The sequence below is a fragment of the Bos grunniens genome, chromosome 9 (genome assembly GCF_055505025.1).
Source record: "Bos grunniens cultivar Pamir isolate PY7600 chromosome 9, Bosgru_T2T1.0, whole genome shotgun sequence".
Classification (NCBI taxonomy): domain Eukaryota; kingdom Metazoa; phylum Chordata; class Mammalia; order Artiodactyla; family Bovidae; genus Bos; species Bos grunniens.
The window spans coordinates 20668850-20686837 of record NC_141173.1 but is presented as its reverse complement, the minus strand read 5'-3'; the positions used below and the strand labels follow the sequence as shown (position 1 = coordinate 20686837).

General features: G+C 43.1%; 1 protein-coding gene across 5 annotated transcripts in view; it reads right to left on the bottom strand.

The window, feature by feature from the left end:
* Window positions 1-521: 521 nt before the first annotated feature.
* Window positions 522-17988, bottom strand: part of TTK (TTK protein kinase) — a 74052-nt gene continuing 56585 nt past the window's right edge. For all 5 annotated transcript variants that reach the window (XM_086316282.1, XM_086316289.1, XM_086316294.1 and 2 more), the window contains exon 23: window positions 522-835. The gene's annotated coding sequence lies outside the window, so the exon portion shown is untranslated. The remainder of the gene's footprint in view (window positions 836-17988) is intronic.

Here is a 17988-nt window from a genome sequence, read left to right as displayed (position 1 = left end):
GTGATGAAAAGGCTAAATAATGAAATGCACACAGACAAATAGGAAATTGCTAAGGCAATTAAGAGGTGCCTCTCTAATCCCGTGAGCAAAAAATTCTTTAGAAATTTTTCAGGGAATAGCTCAAGCTACTAAGGATAAAATTACATTTTAAAATCAATTATTAATGACACACAGTATGATTTCATTTATGTTGTTTTTATCTAGTCACTAAGTCATGTCCAACTCTTTGCAACCCCATGGACTGTAGCTTGCCAGGATTCTCAGTCCATGGGATTTCCCAGGCAAGAATACTGGAGTGGGTTGCCATTTCCTTCTCCAGGGGGTCTTCCCCACCCAGGTTTTGAGCCCATGTCTCCTGCGTCTCCTGCATTGGCAGGCAGATTCTTTACCACTGTACCACCTGGGGAGCCCGATTCTATTTATATGAAGTTCTAAAATCAGCAAGATTATTAATAAGATAAAAAATCAAGAGATAGTGAGGGTATAGTAGTATCTACTGCTGTGTAACAAAGGACCCTAAATTTATCAGCGCAGAATAACAGACATTTATTATCAAACAGTTTCTATGGGTCAGAAATTTGAGAGTGCCATAGCCCAATGGTTCTCAGTCAAGGTCCCTCGTGAGGCTGAAATTGGGACATTGACCAGGCATGCGGCCATCTGAAGCTTTGAGCAAGGTTGGCTGATTCACCTTCCCGATGGCTCACTCACATACACGGCAGCTGGCAGAAAGCTTCTCATCCCACTGACCATGGGCAGCAGGCCTTGGTCCCTTACCAATGGATCTTTCCATAGGTCTACTGGAGTGTCCTCACATCTTGGCAGCGGGCTTCTCCTGGAGCAGGCCATCCAAAAGAAAACAAGATGATATTTTCAACGTCTTTAAAAATATACTCATCATTTCCACAGTATCCTACAGTTACCTGAGATATCTTAACTCAGTGTGGGAGGAAACTGTGCGGGCGGATGGTAGAAGTCTCTGTGGCCCATTGTACAGGCTGGCTACCATAACGTGTTGGGGATTGATTAAGAAGGAACCTTCTGGTGAAATGGAAATGTTCTACAGTATGATAAATATGTGGGTTACACATGCATATACATTTGTCAAACTGTACAGCTAAGATTTGTACATTTCAATCAAGGGTTTCCCAGGTGTCCAAGTGGTAAAGAATTTGCCAGCCAAGCAGGAGACTTGAGTTCAATCCCTGGATTAGAAAGATCCTCTTCTGGAGAAGGGAATGGAAACCCACTTCAGTATTCCTGCCTGGAGAATCCCATGGACACACAGGACTGGCAGGCTACAGTCCAGGGGATCTCAAAACAGTCAGACGTGAGTTAGCAACTAAACAACAACAACAATACACATTTTACATAAAACAAACTCTAATAATAATAATCAATAAGGGGTGGGGAGTCCTCATCTGTATGGAGGTGATACAGATGATAATAGAATGACTCAAATGTTGATAATTTTTTTGAAGTTAGATGGATTGGTACAGGTGACGTTCCTAGACCAAGACAGTATACATTATACTTTATAAAATTACAGTTCTAAAGGTCATTTAGAAAGAATCAGGGAGTTAAGAAATGCCACATATAGGTTATTTACACAAGGATGCATCTCATTTCAATTCATGGAAATGTTTTAAAGTGGGTCACACACATCTCTGCCTTATGAAGTTGTATATGTGAGTCATGTGTGTGGATTGAGGGGGGTTCTCATTGAGTCAGGGTCATCATCATGCCTGGTTATTATTGGACTCTCCTGTGCATAAAGCTTTCCCAGACTAAAGTCAGCTGAGTGATAGTTTAGATTGACTGACTTAACAGAATTTCAAGCCTCTTCTCTTAGAAATGACTTTGTAAATCTGAAACAACACCCTCAATTTCCCAATGGGACTTAACTCTTTCTGCAAAAGCAACATTCACAAATGATCCCAGGGTACTTTGCTTTTGCGAAATCTGTTTTCTTTTTATTGCACTGTTTTTGCCTCTTCTCTTCCTGTTAAGCCACAAGTTCTCATGGAGTCAGCTCTAGAGCAAGCCTGTCTTCTAATGCTGCTCCTACTCCACTGAGAACAAAGGGACCAGAGTGCAGTTCTCCCCAGAGAGGTTCTCCCCAGTGCACCTCCATGTCTGAGAGCGGAGCACACACCGGAGACAAAAGGCCTGGGTTCAAATGCAGCGTCTGCCGTCATTTACACAGTGCTTCACCTTGTCTATGTTGCTTAACTTCTCTATGCCTCGTTTTCTTTTTTTTTAATTGGAGTATAATCGCTTTACAATGTTGTGCTATTTAATAGTACCAAATATTAAGCTATCATTTAATAGTTTCTACTAAATAGAAATTATTTAAGTTTCTACTGTACAACGAAGTGAATCAGCGATGTGTATACATATATACCCACCCACTTGGACTTCCCTCTCACCCCACCTCCCATCTCATCCATCTAGGTCAGCACAGAGCACCACACTAGCTCCCTGAACTTTATACCAAGTTCCCACTAGCTGTGTATTTAACATATGGTAGTTGCCTGGAAAATCCATGGACGGAGGAGCCTGGTAGGCTGCAGTCCGTGGGGTCGCTAAGAGTCGGACACGACTGAGTGACTTCACTTTTTTCACTTTCATGCATTGGAGAAGGAAATGGCAACCCACTCCAGTGTTCTTGCCTGGAGAATCCCAGGGACGGGGAAGCCTGGTGGGCTGCCATCTGTGGGGTCGCACAGAGTCGGACACGACTGAAGTGACTTAGCAGCAGCAGCAGCAGCAGCAGCAGCAGCAGCAGCAGTGTATATATGTCAGCCTGAATAATGGCCTTAATAACAGGACCTCAAAGGATTGTTGTCAGAATTCAATGAGCTAATACTTGTAAAATCTTCAAGACAATGTCCAGCATTACAGATACATGTGCTTAAAATTAATTCTGAGGAATCTCTGCCCTGCTGCTTCAAGTGGTGAACAAAGGGTCATGCTATAAAAATAAAAATTCACAGAGAGCACACACAAATAGAATTTACTGATTTAATCACAAGAAGCCACCAGGTTAACCTGTTACATACAGAAGATTATCAAGCTGCATAATCATATACCATTTTTGACTATAACTGGAAGCAACTCATGTAATTAAGACTAAAATTCCTTCAAGTACTGAACCTATTTTAGAGGTTTGCTCATTTAATTTCAATTATTTTCTGATAGTCCTTGTCATCATCTTCATTACAAACCTACATTTCAAACGCCAAGCCACCAGTACCCCAATAGCTAGAATTCACAAGCTCTTGATCCTTACCCAATCTTCCCTTAATTTTATTCCCCTGAACCCACTTCCACATCACTATCTGGTCAGTCTCTTTGGTTGTACTCTCTTAAGGATTCTGGAATATTTGTCCTGTACTTCTGCCTCTGCCTGAGAAATATCAGTTCTGAAAACAGGAGGGCAAGGAAGCAACTATAGCTCTAACAGAATACGCAGACAACACTAGGAACAAGAAAAGCCTTTGCCTACGTAAGAGACTCCTCGATTCTAGACCTTCAAGAGTAAATCAACATGTGTGCATTTAACTTCGTCTTGTTGCTTAAAAAATTAGGGGTCTTGGTGTCTCATGCTTTGTTTTCTTTTCTTTGGTTTGTTTTTGTTTTTAGCATTCACATGAAAAGTTATACTTTTGTTTCAAAACAATTCTTTAAAACTCTCATTGATTCTATCTCTTAAAGTAAGAGTGGCCTATTTTGGCCCATAATTAACCAACAAAGGCAGGTCAAACGCACAGTAAGCAGGAATCACTGCAGACAGTGACTGCAGCCATGAAATTAAGACATTTGCTCCTTGGAAGAAAAGTTATGACAAACCTAGACACCGTCTTAAAAAACAGAGATATCACTTTGCTGACAAAGGTCCATATGGTCAAGGCTATGGTTTTCCATAGTCATGGACAGATGTGAGAGGTGGACCATAAAGAAGTTTGACAGCCAAAGAATTGATGCATTCAAACTGTGATGCTGGAGAAGACTCTTGAGAGTCCCTTGGACTGCAAGATCAAGCTAGTCAATCCTTAAGGAAACCAATCCTGAATATTCATTGGAAGGACTGATGCTGAAGCTCCAATCCTTTGGCCAACTGATGTAAAGAGCTGACTCATTGGAAAAGACCCTGAAGATGGGAAAGATTGAAGGCAGGAGGAGAAGGGGGCAACAGAGGATGAGATGGTTGGATGGCTTCAATGACTTGATGGACACGAGTTTGAGCAAACTCCAGGAGATAGTGAAGGACAGGGAAGCTTGGTGTGCAGACATCTGTGGGGTCACAGAGTTGGATACAACTGAACGACTGAACAACAACAACCAGCAGAAACGGGAATGTCCCCATTAAATAAATGAAAGGGAGGAGCCATGGAAAACAAGATGTGCATGCCTATCTGCCCTGATGATTCTGTAGTGCTACTACAGGGGCATGGCTACCCTCACTAAATGACCTGCCACACGCATCCTAATTCCCTGAAAGGTCTTTAAGAATTGAGACTAAAAAGTCAATGCCAAAACCTGGGAGAATGAACATGCTATTAGGAATGACTTTGGAGATATCAATGATGGTCTCAGACCTTTACATGGAGCGAGAGCCTCAGACTCTGGAAAGGATAAGCAAGCTTAGAGTAACTTGGCACTGAAAAAACTAAACTGAAAGCAAAGGCTCCAGGGAGAGATACACTTCCTGGCATTTCCCCAGGACTTGGCTCATCTGGATGCTAAGGTCCGACCAAGCTATTGAGCAAGGGACCTCAACCGGCCAGGCTTGCTCAGGTCTGAACCATCAACCAGCACTGAGATGTCTCCCAGGCTGTGACGCTTCTAGTGACACAGCCAGGGAGGTCTTTGACAAACCATGACCTCTGGCCACCCTAATGATACTTCATGCCCAGTGTGGTTCCAAGGGAGGTCATGTGAGCCAAAAATCAGATTTCAGAGGAAGGGTCTGAGAGCACTTTTCATGATGCAAAGGCATGATTCATGGGTGTTCATTGTAGCTAATGGGAACTCCCCGCTATGACTTCTTCCTGGTCCCCAGCATGAGTGGCGAGAAAGCAACAGGTCTGTTGCAGGAAGAGGGACCCCTTTCCAGGACCAGAAGGGGGGTTCTTGTCTAACACTTGGAGATGAATTGTCCAAGGAGACACACATGTTGACAAAGCAAGAGATGTTTTGGGAAGGGGCACCTGGGCAGAGAATAGCAGGGTAAGGGAACCCAGGAGAATTGCTCTGCCAAGAGGCTCGCAGTCTCCGGTTTTATGATGATGGGATTAGTTTCTGGGTTGTCTTTGGCCAATCATTCTGGCTCAGGGTCCTTCCTGGTATTGCTTACATTGCTCAGCCAAGATGGATGCAACAAGGATTCTGGGAGGTGGTGGGACATGTGATGTCTTCTTTTTGACCTTTCCCGAATTCCTCTGGTTAGTTCTGCATTCCTTATCAGGACCTCCTGTCTTGAAATAACTGACAAAAATGGTTACTATGGTTCCTGATCAGGATGTGCAGATTCAGTCCGTGTGTTTTGCCTAACAGGTCCACAACCTTTAAAATTAACACTTTAATCTTCAGTGACAGACAAACTCTTCCCAAAGTGCACAAATATTAAGTAAACCGGTTGTAATGAAAGCAGTTTCTGTCAAGTTTTTTAATGCTGTGATTCAGTGATTTGAGAATTACAGAATGGATTTGAGAATTACAGAATGAATGTTGAATTCTTAAAAATGCTGTGCTGTGCTCAGACACTCAGTTGTGTCCAACTCTTTGCAATGCCATGGACTATAGACCATCAGGCTCCTCTGTCCATAGGATTCTCCAGGCAAGAATACTGGAGTGGGCTGCCATTTCCTCCTCCAGGGGATCTTCCTGACCCAGAGATCGAGTCCATGTCTCTTATAACTACTGTACTGGCAGATGGATTCTTTACTACTAGGGCCACTTGGGAAGCCCCTTTTTATAAATAACCTAGTTCTGTTTCTAATTGTGCTTAACATTTACTTGTGGCCCAACATATGTTGAGTTTTTCTTTCCCTGGGTTTTCCATAGTAAAATGACGAGCTACTGTCCACGAGAATAAAATTTTTATTATGGGGTCATATTTACTCCAGTGAGTGCAATGATTTAAGGATCTGGTTGTCAGGCCGTACTAGCTTGAATTACTTACTAATACATGGCCTTGGGTAAATCTTATGACTCCCTTCCCCCATCTACTAAGTGGTCAAATAATAGTTCTTACCTCCGTGAATTGTTGTAATGATTCACTGAGATTGTTTAGAATGAAGTGAAGCAAAAGTCACTCAGTTGTGTCCAACTTTTGTGACCCCCTGGACTATACATACAGTCCATGGAATTCTCCAGGCCAGAATACTGGAGTGGGTAACCTTTCCCTTCTCCAGGGGATCTTCCCAACCCAGGGAGTGAACCCAGGTCTCCCACACTGCAGGCAGATTCTTTACCAGCTGAGCCACAAGGGAAGTCCAAGAATACTGGAGTGGGTAGACTATCCCTTCTCCAGCGGATCTTCCTGACCCAGGAATCGAACTGGGGTCTCCTGCATTGCAGGTGGATTCTTTACCAACTAAGCTATCGGGGAAGCCCTTTATTTAGAATAGTACCTGGCATAAATTACGTTACTACTAGTATTCTCTATATTGATTGTGCGTGCTTAGTTAATTTGAACTTTCTATGTGACATATATTTGCAAAACAGTTGATGAGGAACATGAGCCAGGGATTTAAAACATTAGACTTGGGGAGATAAATTTTATTGCACACAACTAACTAGTAATGTTTTCAGTAGTTTGATGTGTGACCAGCCTCAGATAGTCAGTGTATTGATGGGATCTAGCACAGACCCCCAGGTAGTACAGCACATTGAGATTCAGAGTAACTGGACCCAAGGCATTGGTCAGCCTTAGCTTACCACTCAAGCAGTGTAGTTGTGTCCGAGGATCTAGAGGGGAAGAACAGACTGACCAAAGAAACCTGATACCCTCTCCTGCAGTCCCCTTGGAAGTACAGTGTAGTGTTGCTTTCAGGATTTTGACCTTTAAAGAGTCATTCAAGTGACCTCACTTTCAAATGTAGCTATTTCTGAGAAGTAGTTATATACAGATTCTTAGTTTATTTTGGTCTTCTGTGTTCCTAATTCCCACAAATAGCAGCCCCACACTGCAAAAGCCAGAAAGCTACTATTGCCCTTGTTTGTCACCTTCCCCAATTAAAGCGACCAAATCTGCCTGCAGTGCAGGAGACCCTGGTTCGATCCCTGGGTTGGGAAGATCCCCTGGAGAAGGGAAAGGCTACCTACTCCAGTATTCTGGCCTAGAGAATTCCACAGACTGTATAGACTATGGGATTGCAAAGAGTTGGACACGACTGAGCGACTTTCACTTTCACTTTATTGCTTTCAAAGAAAATATTTTATTTGGATGTGCAGGGTGTTAGTTGAGGTACATGAGACCTTTAATCTTCGCAGCATGTGAGATCTTCAATTGGGGCATGCAGACTCTTAGTTGGGGCATACGGGATCTAGTTCCCTGAGCAGGGATCGAACCCAGGTCCCCCTGCATTGGGAGAAGTGTCTTAGGCCCTGGACCACCAGGGAAGTCCCCCGTATTATTGCTTTTACCTCGTATTTACTGAATTCCTCTTCTTTCCACCCTAATCCACTGCCATAGTTGCAGCGCTCACTGTCTCACTGATGATTGCCATAGCCTTTAGCAATTATCTTATTTGCTTATGTTCCCACTACTCCATTTTTCTCAAAGAATGAGAAAAACATTTTAAAGTACAGGTAGAGACAGAACTGTGTCTCAGTCCTGCTTTAAAACTTTTAAGTGGTTCCCAGCAGGTGGCAGGAAAAGAAGTAACTCTTTCCTGTGGTCTACAGGTTCCTCACACTTGTCCCTTACTCCCCACTCCAGCTCCTGCTATGCCCCTACCAGCTTTTAGGGATAGAAACTCTGGGAGTTGGTGATGGACAGGGAGGCCTGGTGTGCTGCAGTCCATGGGGTCTCAAAGAGTCGGACACAACTGAGTGACTAAACTGAACTGAACTGATTGTCTTATTTACTTTATGTCCCCAGCCCTAGATTCAATAAATATCTGCAGAAGGGAGGAATGCCTGCATGCATAACAACAAGCACAAACTTAAAAAGCAAAAAAAAAAATGTTTTCAGCTCTAGGTTTTCTATGAATGGTTCAAATTTGCTTTCAGACTGTAAAAGTGAAACTTCAAATTTCAGCTAGAAACTCAATTTGAACACAGAAACCGACTGTAGAAACCGTATTTAAAATATGTAAGTACATATACATAGGGCTTCCCAGGTAGTTCAGTGGTAAAGAATCTGCCTGCCAATGTAGGAGACTAGGGTTCAATCCTTGGGTCGGGAAGATCCCCTGGAGGAAGAAATGGCAACCCACCCCAGCATTCTTGCCTGGAAAATCCCATGGACAGAGGAGCCTGGCGGACTACAGTCCATGAGGTCATAAAGAGTCGGACATGATTGAGCATGCACGCATGAACATATATATGTGTTTATGTGTGTATATACTAATATATATGTATACACACCAGAGAAGGCAATGGCACCCCACTCCAGTACTCTTGCCTGGAAAATCCCATGGACGGAGGAGCCTGGTAGGCTTGCAGTCCATGGGGTCGCTAAGAGTCGGACACGACTGAGCGACTTCACTTTCACTTTTCACTTTCATGCATTGGAGAAGGAAATGGCAGCCCACTCCAGTGTTCTTGCCTGGAGAATCCCAGGGATGGGGGAGCCTGGTGGGCTGCCATCTATGGGGTCACACAGAGTCGGACACGACTGAAGTGACTTAGCATAGCATAGCATGTATACACACAGAGATGTTTTTCATAGACTGTAAATATTCTTATTTCCTAAAAACCTACACATTTTTTAGCATGATAAACATATTGATATTTACATTTTTTTGCCAGATTAAAAAAATGAGATTTCAAAAAATTAAATCATGATAATTAAAAATTAACTTTTAAAGCAGGCATCTAGGCTTTTAAGATTAGCTTCATCATTAGGAAAATAGAGGGTAAAGAGGACCACAGTAAGACCACAAAGAAAGGCAAGGAGTTGCTGTGACTGGAGCCCAAGAATCAGGCCAAAGGAGTGCACACCTGACCCTTTGCAGCTGTGACCTGGTAGAGTGTCTGGCTGCATGTTGCAGCTGCATGTGGCAACTCATTGGACACCATTTCAGCCACCTGTAAATCACATCATCAAGTACATCAACTGAGTACCTCCTATATAACAAGTGCTATGCTAGGTCAGAAGAAGGCGTGGGGGACGTAAAACACGTCTTGACTGAAGGAGCTCAAAATCTAGCAGGAGAGACAAAAGTATGAATTAGCTACTAATTATGGCAGCATATTCAAAATGCTGACCCCAGGAAGAAGCTTCTGCCTGAGTGATGAGACCTGAGGAGCCTAAACCAGTTTCTCAAGGGAAGTGACATGAACTGGGCCTTGAAGGGAGATCCATCATAGGACCCAATGTGCGTACTGGCAAGGGAGATGGTGAATCCATGGCAATGTAGGTGCCAGATGGAACGTCAGGGGAAGGGATGGAAAGGAAGCTGGACAGGTTGGCTGAGGTCAGTGATCGGTGTGAAGGGCAATCTAAATAATAAATGGAAGGGACTTCCTTGGCAGTCCAGTGGTTAAGACGTCACCTTCTAATGCAGGGGGTGAGGGCTTAATCCCTGGTCAGGAGGCTAAGATCTCACATGCCTTGCAGCCCAAAAATCAAGACATAAAACAAACAATAGAGTAACAAATTTGACAAAGACTGTAAAAATGATCCACATCAAAAGCCTACAAGAGTTGTAAACCCAGCATACCAGTCTGATGCTCTAAAACCAGACCACTCCAGAGAGGGGGATTCCATGGAGGACTGTTCCTTATCCATGAAGCAACAGGGACTACTGAGCCAGGGTCATTTTGATTTGTTAAGTTTCAAAATCTACATCATGGTCTTAATTTAGTGTTAGAGAAGTTGCCCTCTTCTTTGCCACGGTTTTCAAAATGCTAATCAAACCATGTACAATCCAAGCATTTATGATTTTCTAAATGTGGTTTTCTAATATAGCCTTATTAGAGCTAGCTATTTGACCATCCTAGTAAAACGTGCTTTTTTATCTTCCCGCTGTGGAAACTTTTTACTTTTATGTAAAACTGTGGACCCCATATTTTTACTTTTATGCATTTATTTATATTCTTACCTCTTGTACAAATGAGTTCATGTAGTCTGTAGTGGCCACAGAATAAAATAAGGGTAAAACTTAAGTAGGAATAAAGAACTATGACCAGGAAAATAGGAAAAAAAAAAAAGTAAAGTTCAAGACCAAGGGAAAAAGAATAAATGTGCAGATGATAAGAACAGATACAGGACTTCCCTGGTGGTCCAGTAGCTAGACAACACACTCCCAATGCAGGGGGCCCAGGGTCATTCCCTGGTCAGGCAACTGGGTCTCACATGCTGCAACTGAAGTTCACAGGCTGCAACGAAAGATCCTGCATGCTGCAATGAAGACTGAAGATCCTGTGGGCTGCCACTAACCCAGTACAGGCAAATAAACAAATAAATATTACCAAAAAAAAGCCCAGATATAATTCTTTCAGAAGAGCTTCCTGGGAACCAAAGCAAAAAGGGGTATGCCCCATTCAACTGACAGTTCTCACCAGGAGAAAGAGCAGAGCACAGCAGTTGCTCAGGAGACATGTCTTCTAGATCCAGGTCTTCTACTAGCTTGTGTGGCCTTGGAACAGTAGCTGAAGACACACTGTGTGTCAGAGTCCTCATCTGTGAACGTATGATAATATCTCATTTAGCCTCTCTCGGGAGAATCAGATGAGTCTGATTCTTTTGTGTAAACACAAAAGTGCCTTGAATATTGTGAAATGTCATACACATGGAAGGTATTATTGTTTCTGCTGCTGCTGCTGCTGCTGCTAAGTCGTGTCAGTCGTGTCCAACTCTGTGTGACCCCATAAACAGCAGCCCACCAGGCTCCCCTGTCCCTGGGATTCTCCATGTAAGAACACTGGAGTGGGTTGTCATTTCCTTCTCCAATGCATGAAAGTGAAAAGTGAAAGGGAAGTCACTCAGTCATGTCCGACCCTTAGCAACCCCATGGACTCCTCCGTCCATGGGATTTTCCAGGCAAGAGTACTGGAGTGGGTTGCTATATCCTACTCCAGGGAATTTTCCCAACTCAGGGGTCGAACCCACATCTCCTGTGTCTCCTGCATTGCAGGCAGATTCTTTACCCTCTGAGCCATCAGGGAATGCTCATGCTGCTCCTGCTGCTGCTAAGTCGCTTCAGTCGTGTCCGACTCTGTGCGACCGCATAGACAGCAGTCCACCAGGCTCCCCCGTCTCTGGGATTCTCCAGGCAAGAACACTGGAGTGGGCTGCCATTTCCTTGTCCAATGCATGAAAGTGAAAAGTGAAAGTGAAGTCACTCAGTCGTGTCCGACCCTTAGCAACCCCATGGACTCCTCCGTCCATGGGATTTTCCAGGCAAGAGTTGCTTTCTCCGATTATCGTTTCTAATACTGAGAAAATGACCTTCAGTGTTTCTGTGGTCTGTTGGCAACAAGACTGAGTCCATGGATCTCAGCAGTCATTCCTGTCAGTAGGGTACTCACGTTGAGTTACATCAGCTCACCAGGTAAATCACACTCTAGCTATCCCACAGGTAGCGAACTATCATTCTCCTGGCCTTAAATGATACAATTCCTGGGACACATCAAGTCTGCCTCTATAGAAACAGCATTCAGAAACATCTCTCAGCTCTTCCACTATAGATAATCCCTTCTCTTCTGTTTACTTATAGATTTATTTGGACCCTCCAGTACACAGCTGAGTTAATCTACACTGATACTATTCTGTGCCATTTATGGCACATGCTCATTGCTAATACATGTAAATATCTTCTCTAAATTTTGCCATTAACTTTTTTTCCTCCTTCTCTAGCATTGCCTTTCCCCCAAATAAATACCTATTTTAATATTTGACATATACCATTTAACTTGGGGCTTCCCTTGTGGTTCAGTTGGTAAAGAATCTGCTTGCAGTATGGGAGACCTGGGTTCGATCCCTGGGTTGGGAAGATCCCCTGGAGAAGGGAATGGCTACCCACTCCAGTATCCATGGGCTTACGAAGAGTCGGACACGACTGAGCGACTTTCACTTCTTCACCATTTAAGTTATATATTTCTTTATAAAAATATTTTTCTGTGTGTACTTATTTTATTATTATATTTTAAATATTTATTTGGCTGCACCAGGTCTTAGTTGCAGCATGTTCTCTGCAACTAGGTTCTCAGGACCTAGTTCTCTGATCAGGGATTGAACCTGGGCTTCCTGTGTGAAAAGCATGAAGTCTTAATCCCTGGACCACTAGGGATGTCTCTGTGTGCACTTATTTAATTAAATGTTCTTGTTTCTGTTTCTCACTTTCTTAGCACTATTTTCGAGATCTATGCATGGTGGCTCATGGACAACTAGTGTACTGCTACTGGCATTTCCGCCATTGATTTCCCCATTTCTCCCAAGACAGATTGCCTCCAATTTCTTGCCCACCAATGTGTTGCCAGAAACATCCTTGAATGCTTCTCTGTGAATATTTGTTTAGTCTTACAAGCTTTAAAAATTCTAACAATTTAAATGAGAAACTGTCACTGCAATAAAATAGTTGAAGTGTGGTCTCTACTATCTTTGACAAGAATTAGGGAGTCAGAAAAAAAGAGAGAAATAAAAGAATTTAAATAAATGAATTTAAAATGAAAAAAATTACATTTTAAAGTAGGAAGACAACCAATGAATAATCAATATAAGTTTTATTCTTCTACAACCTAAGAGTATGGAACAATTGGCTGAATGGTACGTATCCATTTCCCTTTTAATATTTCTGCTGTGTTGTGGAAAGAAGAGAAAGATTGAAAGATCTGTGACTGACTTCGGAAATGGATTTCTTAAAGTATAAATACTTTATATTCATTATATTATGCTCTTGGCTCACTCATGTAATCATGTATCATGACTTACTCATGCAACAGCCATTGCCTTTTCCTTGTAACCAGGTACATCAACAGCCAAGACTCCTCTGCTTCTACTCTGAGAACCCAAGACCTACTTGGGCTTTCTTTCCCTTCCCTATCCTAGCAATGACTGGCCTCAGGACAGAATGTTTATGTCATGGCCTCTGAGTTTGGAAACACATTCAGACCCCTTGTCCAGGGCCATCTGCTATGTTAAACATACAGGCCAAGAGCACAACCAAAATCTAAACATCACTTTTTCTACAAAGCCTTCTAACCCTGGATTGCAAAAGAGGCCTGAGTGTTCCTCTGAGCAAATGTCAAGAGTGTGAGAGTTTGTTGTGAGCAAATAAGAGAGTGTGAGAGCTGGCATTTAATGACTGGGTGACTTCATGGGGACCAAGGTGTCAAGGTGTTCCATGTTCTTAATTTCCTTGCTCTCCACTCTCTTCCTCTCCCCTTTAATGTGATCTTTCAAATAACAAGGAGAGAACGTGCTTTAGAGAGCAAAAGCATCTATAGATGAGGGAAATAAAATTAATCAAATTGCTGCAGTTAAAACATCTCTTCTGGTGTCAAAATTGGAATAGAGATGATTCCCCTTACTACTTGCTCTTTCACTTCACATTACCAATTTTTATATCATGTCTCTCAGGAAGGATGCAATGATTCATTTTGTAGATCCCGTAGCAGTCTTTCTTACCCAGTTTCAGTTAGCCTGGTCTTGAAAGTATTTCGTATTGACATCCTCTTCTTTGTCACCTGACCTGAGCCTCAATGCGAGAAGAGACAAAGTTGAGGAGTAAATGTATCTTAATCTGGGGCAAGAAGCTCATTTGTGTACATTAAAATGCACCCAAGAGGACTTCCCTGGTGGCTCAGTGGTTAAGAATCTGCCTGCCTGTGCAGGGGACATGGGTTCGATTCCCAGTCAGGGAAGAATGCACATGCCTCGGAGCAACCAAGCGCCTGTGCCACAACTACTAAAACCAGCACTCCCTAGGGGCCGTGTTCTGCAGTGAGTCAATATGATGAGAAGCCTGAGCACTGCAACTAGAGTAGCCACTGCTGGCAGTAACCAGGGAAAGCCCACGTGCAGCAAAGAAGACCCAGTGCAGCCAAAGATTGAAAAAAAAAAAGCATCCAAGAGCAGTAAGACTTAAGTCTTAGAACAGTTCCGGGCCTGTTTCCTCATTCGTATATTCAGAATATTAGTGAACTTACATATATTAGTGAAATATCCAGTTCTTCACTCCAACCACTGCTGACTGTCCTCTTTCCATGCGTTCTCTTCAGCAATCACAAATTTGGGAGAAGTTGCCTATCTAGTCACATAGACACAGCTATTGTACATGATGTCATCAAGTGTCCGGTATGTCCTTGGCATTTTATATTCCTTGCTCCACTTCATTCTCAAAATAATGCGGTAAGGTATTGTTAACCATATTGTACATAAGAGGGAAAAGGCATTGACAGAGGTTAAGGAAGTGGCATGAGAACCCACAGTTAGGAAGTGATGAAGCTGGGGCTCAAGTCCATCAACCCCTAAATCTACCCTCTTTCCGTTAAAACATACTGCTGACCATGCAAATGAGTGCCAACCAACATGCAGACGGTAAAGGCCAGAGTTGTTCTCTTTCCATCCTAAGTACCACTGGCAATTAAGTGTCTGTTTTTCAGGTGGTGTGCTGGACATTGGGAACCAAAAAGGTATATCAGGGTCTTACATTTACAGGAAGAGATAAAGATGGAGAGGCCATACTGAGTGGATAAAGGAGCTCAAAGGAGAGGCTTCTTATTCTGGGCTGGGATACTCACCGAGGCAGTAGAAGTGAAGAGGCCTAGAGAAAATGTCTGTGTCCAAGCAGAACAAGGGTATGTGTACTATTTAGGACACTTTCAACTACATATAACAGACGACATGCAGCTTAGCTTAATTATGACTATTTTTAAAACTATTTACTTACTCACTTATTTGGTTGTGCCAGGTCTTAGTGGCAGCACATGGGATCTTTAGTTATGGCAAGCAAACTCTGAATTGTGATCTAATTCCCTGACCTGGGATAGAACCCAGGCCCCCTGCGTGGGAAGCATGGAGTCTTAGCCATTAGACCACCAGGGAAGTCCCCAACTTGGCTTAATCATTAAGGAAATGTTATTATTCCATAAAACAAGAACTTCCACAGTGAGATGGCTTCAGAGCTAACCTCATGCTCTGGCACATCCCCAAGGATCCATGCTTTTTTCCCACCCTTCTGGTCTGCCCTCCTCCTTCTAATCCGCTTCACAGTTGCAGGGGGGCGACTAGAGTTTAAGATCAATGCAGACATGACTACATCCAGAAGACTAGGTACTGCTTCTTTCCATAAGTTTATTTTTACCACTAGGATATACTTCCAAGAGCTCCCTGACTTCCCTTCGTATTTCATTTGCCAGAATTAAGATCTGTGCCTAGGACTGAACTTGTCTTTGGCAGAACAATGAGACTACCAAGTCGAGCTTCGGCCAATCAATATCGACTCCTAGAGCCAGGGACAGAGCCAGTTTTCTCTGAGTCCCTTGGAGAGGGGTCTGGACACCTCTGTGGAACCTGAGCCCTGCTTCCAGGCAGAAAGAGGGAAGAGCTGTGAGCAGGCAGTTAGTGTGGCTGCCATATGCACACAGGATAGGAGGTGACTACCCTCTAGAAGCCAACCAGCAAGGGTGTCACATGAAGTACTGGATGGGCACAAGATTGGACTGGCAGCTAGGCAGACCAGAATGAGAATTATCGGGCTACTTGTTGAAAATACAGAAAAAAGGAATGAATAAAAGAATGTGTCTTTGGGCAAACAGAAAGATGTATTATTTCCTTCACATGCCAACTAAATAGAAAGTAATCTAGCATAGTTTCTGGGAGAAGGCAGTGGCACCCCCACTCCAGTACTCTTGCCTGGAAAATCCCATGGACGGAGGAGCCTGGTACGCTGCAGTCCATGGGGTCGCTAGGAGTCGGACACGACTGAGCGACTTCACTTTCACGCACTGGAGAAGGAAATGGCAACTTACTCCAGTGTTCTTGCCTGGAGAATCCCAGGGACGGGGGAGCCTGGTGGGCTGCCGTCTATGGGGTCGCACAGAGTTGGACACAACTGATGTGACTTAGCAGCAGCAGCAGCAGCATAGTTTCTATTCTGTCTAGATCATTAATTTCCTTTTTAACATCCTCAAATTTTCCTTAGTTTTTTTTTTTTTTTGGAGAGGGGGTTATGCCCCATGGCATGTAGGATTATCCCAGTGCCCCCAGCAGTGAGAGCATGGAGTTTTAACCACTGGAACATCAGGTAAGTCCTCTAGTTTTTTAAAATTACTTTAAACCTCTAACATTATCAGCAGTCTTCTTGTTCCTTTACTGCTGACCATTTCTTTCATGCATAATTGGTTATTTTCTGATCATGGAGCAAAGGGTTCCTCCAACTCCAACAGGGAGAAAGGTAGGGAATAAAAGATATGGGAGGTGTAGGCCATCAGGTGCAAATACAGACATAGAATAGCAGAATGACAAGAAAAGTTTTTCAAGTTCAGTCTTGCCAAGAGGAAAGGATCTCTTCAAAGTCAGAAAACAAGCCAATTAAGTACTGAAAGAAATATATTAACCCTAATATTTACTGGGTACTTCTGCTGTGCCAAGCACTTATCTAAGCACTTTTCATGTACTGACTCATTCATTGCCCACTGCTGCTGCTGCTGCTGCTAAGTCACTTCAGTCGTGTCTGACTCTATGCGACCCCATAGACGGGAGCCCACCAGGCTCCCTCGTCCCTGGGATTCTCAAGGTCCACTGTGACCCTGCAAATTAGGAACAGGGTCTTAGTCTGTAAAATGGGGACAATAACTGAGGCCTGGAACAGTTAAGTAATGTTTCCAAGATCACACAAGTAGTAAGCAGTGGGGTCAAGATTCAACCTCAGGTAGTTGCCTCAAACCACACTCTCTTTCCATTACTGCCTCATAATGAGAAGGTATAGATTGGACTAAAGTTTAATTGCATATCAATAATAAAAAAATAGGCCATATATATTAAGTACTTATTAAGTGTCTAGTATTGTGCTAAGTACTCTGAAGCATCACAACATTCACTCTTCAGAGTAATCATGTAAAGTACTGCTGTTGTTCAGTTGCTAAATCATGTCTGTGACCCCATGGAATGCAGCAAGCCAAGCACCCTGTCCTTCACTATCTCCTGAAGTTTGCTCAGACTCATGTCCATTGAGTTGGTGATGCTATCTGACTATCCCAGCCTCTGCTGCTCCCTTCTTCTCCTGCACTCAATCTTTCCCAGCATCAGGGTTTTTTCCAGTGAGTTAGCTCTTTGAATCAGATAGCTAAAGTATTGGAGCTTCAGCATCAGTCCTTCCAATGAATATTTAGGGTTGATTTCCTTTAGCATTGACTGGTTTGATCTTCTTGCAGTCCATGAGACTCTCAACAGTCTTCTCTAGCACAATTTGAAAGCATCAGTTCTTTGGTGCTCAGACTTCTTTATAGTCCAGTCTCACATCCATAGACGACTACTGGAAAAGCTTTCACTATATGAACCTTTGTCAGTAAAGTGATGTCTCTGCTTTTTAAATATGCTGTCCAGGTTTGTCACTGCTTTCCTTCCAAGGAGGGAGCATCTTTTAATTTCATGGCTGCAGTCACCATGTGAAGTGATTTTGGAGCCCAAGAAACTAAAATCTGTCACTGCTTCTGCTTTTTCACCTTCTATTTGCCATGAAGTAATGGGACTGCATGCCATGATCTTAGTTTTTTGAATGTTACCTTTTTCACTCTCCTCTTTCACTTTCATCAAGAGGCTCTTTAGTTCCTCTTCACTTTCTGCCATTAGAGTGGTATCACCTGCAT